Genomic DNA, 9,951 nt, shown 5'->3' on the forward strand with positions numbered 1-9,951 from the left:
CACCCTGATGGAGATAAACACACCCACCCTGATGGAGATAAACACACCCACTCTGTTGGAGATAAACACACCCACTCTGTTGGAGATAAACACACCACCCCGATGGAGATAAACACACCACCCCGATGGAGATAAACACACCCACCCCGATGGAGATAAACACACCCACCCCGATGGAGATAAACACACCCACCCCGATGGAGATAAACACACCCACCCCGATGGAGATAACCACACCACCCTGATGGAGATAAACACACTCACACCACCCTGTTGGATATAAACACACTCACACCACCCTGTTGGAGATAAACACACTCACACCCACCCCGTTGGAGATAAACACACTCACACCGTTGGAGATAAACACACCCACCCTGTTGGAGATAAACACACCACCCTGATGGAGATAAACACACCCACCCCGTTGGAGATAAACACACCCACCCCGTTGGAGATAAACACACTCACACCACCCTGTTGGAGATAAACACACCCACCCTGATGGAGATAAACACACCCACCCTGATGGAGATACACACACCCTGATGGAGATACACACACCCACCCTGATGGAGATACACACACCCACCCTGTTGGAGATAAAGACACCCACCCTGATGGAGATAAACACACCCACCCTGATGGAGATAAACACACCCACCCTGATGGAGATAAACACACCCACCCTGATGGAGATAAACACACCCACCATGATGGAGATAAACACACCCACCATGATGGAGATAAACACACCCACCATGATGGAGATAAACACACCCACCCTGATGGAGATAAACACACCCACCCTGATAAACACACACACCCTGATGGAGATAAACACACGCACCCTGATGGAGATAAACACACCCACCCTGATGGAGCTAAACACACCACCCTGATGGAGATAAAGACACCCACCCTGATGGAGATACACACACCCACCCCGTTGGAGATACACACACTCACACCACCATGTTTTAGATAAACACACCACCATGTTGGAGATAAACACACTCACACACACCCTGTTGGAGATAAAGACACCCACCATGTTGGAGAAACACACACCACCCTGTTTGAGATAAACACACCCACCCTGATAAACACACCCACCCTGATAAACACACCCACCCTGATGGAGATAAACACACCCACCCTGATGGAGATAAACACACCCACCCTGATAAACACACCCACCCTGATGGAGATAAACACACCCACCCTGATGGAGATAAACACACCCACCCTGATGGAGATAAACACACCCACCCTGATGGAGATAAACACACCCACCCTGTTGGAGATAAACACACCACCCTGATGGAGATAAACACACCACCCTGATGGAGATAAACACACTCACACCACCCTGTTGGAGATAAACACACTCACACCACCCTGTTGGAGATAAACACACCCACCCTGTTGGAGATAAATACACTCACACCACCATGTTGGAGATAAAGACACCCACCCTGATGGAGATAAACACACCCACCCTGATGGAGATAAACACACCCACCCTGATGGAGATAAACACACCCACCCTGATGGAGATAAACACACCCACCCTGATGGAGATAAACACACCCACCCTGATGGAGATAAACACACCCACACTGATGGAGATAAACACACCCACACTGATGGAGATAAACACACCCACCCTGATGGAGATAAACACACCCACCCTGATCTGATAAACACACCCACCCTGATGGAGATAAACACACCCACCCTGATAAACACACCCACCCTGATGGAGATAAACACACCTACCCTGTTGGAGATATACACACCCACCCAGTTGGAGATAAACACACCACCCTGTTGGAGATAAACACACCACGCTGTTGGAGATAAACACACCCACCCTGATGGAGATAAACACACCCACCCTGATAAACACACCCACCCTGATGGAGATAAACACACCTACCCTGTTGGAGATATACACACCCACCCAGTTGGAGATAAACACACCACCCTGTTGGAGATAAACACACCACCCTGTTGGAGATAAACACACTCACACCACCCTGTTGGAGATAAAGACACTCACCCTGTTGGACATAAAGACACCACCCTGTTGGAGATAAAGACACCCACCCTGTTGGAGATAAAGACACCCACCCTGTTGGAGATAAACACACCCACCCTGATGGAGATAAACACACCCACCCTGATGGAGATAAACACACCCACCCTGATGGAGATAAACACACCCACCCTGATGGAGATAAACACACCCACCCTGATGGAGATAAACACACCCACACTGATGGAGATAAACACACCCACACTGATGGAGATAAACACACCCACCCTGATGGAGATAAACACACCCACCCTGATGGAGATAAACACACCCACCCTGATCTGATAAACACACCCACCCTGATGGAGATAAACACACCCACCCTGATAAACACACCCACCCTGATGGAGATAAACACACCCACCCTGATGGAGATAAACACACCCACCCTGATGGAGATAAACACACCCACACTGATGGAGATAAACACACCCACACTGATGGAGATAAACACACCCACCCTGATGGAGATAAACACACCCACCCTGATGGAGATAAACACACCCACCCTGATCTGATAAACACACCCACCCTGTTGGAGATAAAGACACCCACCCTGTTGGAGATAAAGACACCCACCCTGTTGGAGATAAAGACACCCACCCTGTTGGAGATAAAGACACCCACCCTGTTGGAGATAAACACACCACCCTGTTGGAGATAAACACACCACCCTGTTGGAGATAAACACACTCACACCACCCTGTTGGAGATAAAGACACTCAACCTGTTGGACATAAAGACACCACCCTGTTGGAGATAAAGACACCCACCCTGTTGGAGATAAAGACACCCACCCTGTTGGAGATAAAGACACCCACCCTGTTGGAGATAAAGACACCCAACCTGTTGGAGATAAAGACACCCACCCTGTTGGATATAAAGACACCCACCCTGTTGGTGATAAAGACACCACACTGTTGGAGATAAACACACCACCCTGTTGGAGATAAACACACCCACCCTGATGGAGATAAACACACCAACCCTGATGGAGATAAACGCACCAACCCTGATAAACACACCCACCCTGTTGGAGATAAAGACACCCACCCTGTTGGTGATAAAGACACCCACCCTGTTGGTGATAAAGACACCCACCCTGTTGGAGATAAACACACCACACTGTTGGAGATAAACACACCACACTGTTGGAGATAAAGACACCACACTGTTGGAGATAAAGACACCCACCCTGTTGGTGATAAAGACACCCACCCTGTTGGTGATAAAGACACCCACCCTGTTGGTGATAAACACACCACACTGTTGGAAATAAACACACCACACTGTTGGAGATAAACACACCACACTGTTGGAGATAAACACACCACACTGTTGGAGATAAACACACCACACTGTTGGAGATAAACACACCACCCTGTTGGAGATAAACACACCACCCTGTTGGAGATAAACACACTCACACCACCCTGTTGGAGATAAAGACACTCACCCTGTTGGACATAAAGACACCACCCTGTTGGAGATAAAGACACCCACCCTGTTGGAGATAAAGACACCCACCCTGTTGGAGATAAAGACACCCACCCTGTTGGAGATAAAGACACCCACCCTGTTGGAGATAAAGACACCCACCCTGTTGGAGATAAAGACACCCACCCTGTTGGAGATAAAGACACCCACCCTGTTGGAGATAAAGACACCCACCCTGTTGGAGATGAAGACACCCACCCTGTTGGAGATGAAGACACCCACCCTGTTGGAGATAAAGACACCCACCCTGTTGGAGATAAAGACACCCACCCTGTTGGAGATAAAGACACCCACCCTGTTGGAGATAAAGACACCCACCCTGTTGGATATAAAGACACCACACTGTTGGAGATAAACACACCACCCTGATGGAGATAAACACACCCACCCTGATGGAGATAAACACACCCACCCTGATGGAGATAAACACACCCACCCTGATGGAGATAAACACACCCACCCTGATGGAGATAAACACACCCACCATGATGGAGATAAACACACCCACCATGATGGAGATAAACACACCCACCCTGATGGAGATAAACACACCCACCCTGATGGAGATAAACACACCCACCCTGATGGAGATAAACACACGCACCCTGATGGAGATAAACACACCCACCCTGATGGAGATAAACACACCCACCATGATGGAGATAAACACACCCACCCTGATGGAGATAAACACACCCACCCTGATGGAGATAAACACACCCACCCTGATGGAGATAAACACACCCACCCCGATGGAGATAAACACACCCACCCCGTTGGAGATAAAGACACCCACCCCGTTGGAGATAAACACACCACCCCGATGGAGATAAACACACCACCCCGATGGAGATAACACACCCACCCCGATGGAGATAACACACCCAACCTGATGGAGATAAACACACCCACCCCGATGGAGATAAACACACCCACCCCGATGGAGATAAACACACCCACCCCGATGGAGATAAACACACCCACCCCGATGGAGATAAACACACCCACCCCGATGGAGATAAACACACCCACCCCGATGGAGATAAACACACCCACCCCGATGGAGATAAACACACTCACACCACCCTGTTGGATATAAACACACTCACACCACCCTGTTGGAGATAAACACACTCACACCACCCTGATGGAGATAAACAAACCCACCCTGATGGAGTTAAACACACCACCCTGTTGGATATAAACACACTCACACCACCCTGTTGGAGATAAACACACTCACACCACCCTGATGGAGATAAACAAACCCACCCTGATGGAGTTAAACACACCCACCCCGATGGAGATAAACACACTCACACCACCCTGTTGGATATAAACACACTCACACCACCCTGTTGGAGATAAACACACTCACACCCACCCCGTTGGAGATAAACACACCCACCCTGATGGAGATAAACACACCCACCCTGATGGAGCTAAACACACCACCCTGATGGAGCTAAAGACACCCACCCTGATGGAGATACACACACCCACCCCGTTGGAGATACACACACTCACACCACCATGTTTTAGATAAACACACCACCCTGTTGGAGATAAACACACTCACACACACCCTGTTGGAGATAAAGACACCCACCCTGTTGGAGATAAAGACACCCACCATGTTGGAGAAACACACACCACCCTATTTGAGATAAACACACCCACCCTGTTTGAGATAAACACACCCACCCTGATGGAGATAAACACACCACCCTGATGGAGATAAACACACCCACCCTGATGGAGATAAACACACCCACCCTGATGGAGATAAACACACCCACCCTGATGGAGATGAACCCACCCACCCTGATGGAGATAAACCCACCCACCCTGATGGAGATAAACCCACCCACCCTGATGGAGATAAACCCACCCACCCTGATGGAGATAAACCCACCCACCCTGATAAACACACCCACCCTGATAAACACACCCACCCTGATGGAGATAAACACACCCACCCTGATGGAGATAAACACACCCACCCTGATAAACACACCCACCCTGATGGAGATAAACACACCCACCCTGATGGAGATAAACACACCCACCCTGATGGAGATAAACACACCCACCCTGAAAAACACACCCACCCTGATGGAGATAAGCACACCCACTCTGTTGGAGATAAACACACCACCCCGATGGAGATAAACACACCCACCCCGATGGAGATAAACACACCCACCCCGATGGAGATAAACACACCCACCCCGATGGAGATAAACACACCCACCCCGATGGAGATAAACACACCCACCCTGATAAACACACCCACCCTGATGGAGATAAACACACCCACCCTGATGGAGATAAACCCACCCACCCTGATGAAGATAAACCCACCCACCCTGATAAACACACCCACCCTGATAAACACACCCACCCTGATGGAGATAAACACACCCACCCTGATGGAGATAAACACACCCACCCTGAAAAACACACCCACCCTGATGGAGATAAACACACCCACTCTGTTGGAGATAAACACACCACCCCGATGGAGATAAACTCACCCACCCCGATGGAGATAAACACACCCACCCCGATGGAGATAAACACACCCACCCCGATGGAGATAAACACACCCACCCCGATGGAGATAAACACACCCACCCCGATGGAGATAAACACACCCACCCCGATGGAGATAACCACACCACCCTGATGGAGTTAAACACACCCACCCCGATGGAGATAAACACACTCACACCACCCTGTTGGATATAAACACACTCACACCCACCCCGTTGGAGATAAACACACTCACACCGTTGGAGATAAACACACCCACCCTGATGGAGATAAACACACCCACCCTGATGGAGCCAAACACACCACCCTGATGGAGATAAAGACACCCACCCTGATGGAGATACACACACCCACCCCGTTGGAGATACACACACTCACACCACCATGTTTTAGATAAACACACCACCCTGTTGGAGATAAACACACTCACACACACCCTGTTGGAGATAAAGACACCCACCCTGTTGGAGATAAAGACACCCACCATGTTGGAGAAACACACACCACCCTGTTTGAGATAAACACACCCACCCTGATGGAGATAAACCCACCCACCCTGATGGAGATAAACACACCCACCCTGATGGAGATGAACCCACCCACCCTGATGGAGATAAACCCACCCACCCTGATGGAGATAAACCCACCCACCCTGATAAACACACCCACCCTGATAAACACACCCACCCTGATGGAGATAAACACACCCACCCTGATGGAGATAAACACACCCACCCTGAAAAACACACCCACCCTGATGGAGATAAACACACCCACCCTGATGGAGATAAACACACCCACCCTGATGGAGATAAACACACCCACCCTGTTGGAGATAAACACACCACCCTGATGGAGATAAACACACCACCCTGATGGAGATAAACACACTCACACCACCCTGTTGGAGATAAACACACTCACACCACCCTGTTGGAGATAAACACACCCACCCTGATGGAGATAAACACACCCACCCTGTTGGAGATAAATACACTCACACCACCATGTTGGAGATAAAGACACCCACCCTGATGGAGATAAACACACCCACCCTGATGGAGATAAACACACCCACCCTGATGGAGATAAACACACCCACCCTGATGGAGATAAACACACCCACCCTGATGGAGATAAACACACCCACACTGATGGAGATAAACACACCCACCCTGATGGAGATAAACACACCCACCCTGATGGAGATAAACACACCCACCCTGATCTGATAAACACACCCACCCTGATGGAGATAAACACACCCACCCTGATAAACACACCCACCCTGATGGAGATAAACACACCCACCCTGTTGGAGATATACACACCCACCCAGTTGGAGATAAACACACCACCCTGTTGGAGATAAACACACCACCCTGTTGGAGATAAACACACTCACACCACCCTGTTGGAGATAAAGACACTCACCCTGTTGGACATAAAGACACCACCCTGTTGGAGATAAAGACACCCACCCTGTTGGAGATAAAGACACCCACCCTGTTGGAGATAAAGACACCCACCCTGTTGGAGATAAAGACACCCACCCTGTTGGAGATAAAGACACCCACCCTGTTGGAGATAAAGACACCCACCCAGTTGGAGATAAACACACCACCCTGTTGGAGATAAACACACCACCCTGTTGGAGATAAACACACTCACACCACCCTGTTGGAGATAAAGACACTCACCCTGTTGGACATAAAGACACCACCCTGTTGGAGATAAAGACACCCACCCTGCTGGAGATAAAGACACCCACCCTGTTGGAGATAAAGACACCCACCCTGTTGGAGATAAAGACACCCACCCTGTTGGAGATGAACACACCACCCTGTTGGAGATGAACACACCACCCTGTTGGAGATGAACACACCACCCTGTTGGAGATGAACACACCACCCTGTTGGAGATGAACACACCACCCTGTTGGAGATGAACACACCACCCTGTTGGAGATAAACACACCACCCTGTTGGAGATGAACACACCACCCTGTTGGAGATAAACACACCCACCCTGTTGGAGATAAACACACACACACAAAATCAACATGCCATCTTCTAGAAACCAGACGCTGACATTCCATCCCCTTGTAACTACAAACCCGGACAAGCCATCTGCTCTACCTACAAAGACCCAGTCACAGAGGAAGAAATAGTGCAACATGTCTGTCTTCCTAGCTGTCTGTGCCTGGAGGCTTGCTGCCAGGACTGAGGCCGGTTGGTGCAGCAACGTTCTATTGTTGCTGTCTGAACGGACAAAAAGCCTCGCTAGCAAAACATTAGCGGGCCAGTGGTCTGACTTTGATATCAAACGACGTTCCTTGGATAATTTAAACAAGTGTTAACGTTACAACCTAACAAAATCCCCAAGTCTGTCAGAAAGGTAGGATGTATTGACATTTTGGTTTGGATGCTCTAACGTCACAGGCTTGCTTAATTAACGTAACGTAGCGAGCAGACAGGTAAGGAAATCAAACAAAAGCACCGGAATGTACAATATCGTCACCACTCGATCGATGCAATCTCAGTAGAAACGTGCACAGAAACAGCAACTTAATTATTTGTAACGATAATCTTACTTATTTGTGAACGATCCTCATTTTTTGGGGCGTTCGTGTCTTTCCCGATCACCAAACAGCTCTTTAAAACCAAACAAACCCACTAGTAGCTGAGAAACAACAACACGGTGGCTGATTGGCTCAGGCAGGAAGAAGAAGTCCACGTCAGAGCAAGGCGAACGCGGATTGGTTGACTCGGCTCGAGATAAATATTAAACCTGAACATGTATTCAACCCCCAATGGCGTGTTTTTGTAGGCACTAACTCCGCCATTGTTCGTTGTTGATAAAACCTAGTGAAAATGAATGGAAGATTTGTAGGGTTTTTGGATAAACGCTGTAAATAAGGTATGTGGTGAACATAGGCTGAGGATATCTTATACGATTTGAGATAATCTTAATGAGATCATCTTAATCAGCTAATGTCACTATCATCACTTTTTGTTAATTTTGAAGCGTAATTAAAAATAAAAATAAATCACAAAGGCTTCAAAATTCATGAAGGTCATGTTAACTGACTGATATTAGATTAAAGAACAAAACATATAATATCTCCTAAGCCTGAGTTTACCAACCAGGGATGTTGCCTCATATTGTTATACAGTATATATACAAAAGTATGTGAAACACCTTCAAATGAGTGGATTTGGCTATTTCAGCCACACCCGTTGCTGACAGGTATAAAACAAAATCGAGCACAGGTCCATGCAATCTCCATAGACAAACAGTGGCAGTAGAATGGCCTTACTGAAGAGCTCAGTGACTTTCAATGTGGTATCATCATAAAATGCCACCTTTCCAACAAGTCAGTTCGTCAAATTTCTGCCCTGCTAGAGCTGACCCGGTCAACTGTAAGTGCTGTTATTGTGAAGTGGAAACGTCTAAGAGCAACAATAGCAACAATGTTCACCCACGACTACGTGGCTGTGCATGACTCCAACACCATCATTACGTTTGCAGGCAACAACGTTGGTAGGCCTGATCACTGTCAACCATGAGGCAGTCTACAGGTAGGAGGTCAGAGACCTGGCAATGTGGTGCTTAGAGAACAACCTCTCCCTCAATGTCAGCAAGACAAAGGAGCTGACCGTGGACTACAGGAAACGGAGGGCCAACCCACCCTCATTCACATCGACAGGCCTGTAGTGGAGTGGGTTGAGAGCTTCAAGTTCCTCGATGTCCACATCACTAAGCACCTATCATTGTCCAAACACACCAACACCCAA

General features: G+C 48.4%; 1 protein-coding gene across 1 annotated transcript in view; it reads right to left on the reverse strand.

Annotated features, from left to right (window-relative positions):
* agbl5 (AGBL carboxypeptidase 5) overlaps positions 1 to 8,882 on the reverse strand; it is a 71,974-nt gene extending 63,092 nt beyond the window's left edge. Inside the window, 1 exon segment of the mRNA XM_042301144.1 lies at positions 8,748 to 8,882. The gene's annotated coding sequence lies outside the window, so the exon portion shown is untranslated.
* Positions 8,883 to 9,951: the final 1,069 nt, after the last annotated feature.

The sequence above is a fragment of the Oncorhynchus tshawytscha genome, linkage group LG18, assembly GCF_018296145.1.
Source record: "Oncorhynchus tshawytscha isolate Ot180627B linkage group LG18, Otsh_v2.0, whole genome shotgun sequence".
NCBI lineage: Eukaryota > Metazoa > Chordata > Actinopteri > Salmoniformes > Salmonidae > Oncorhynchus > Oncorhynchus tshawytscha.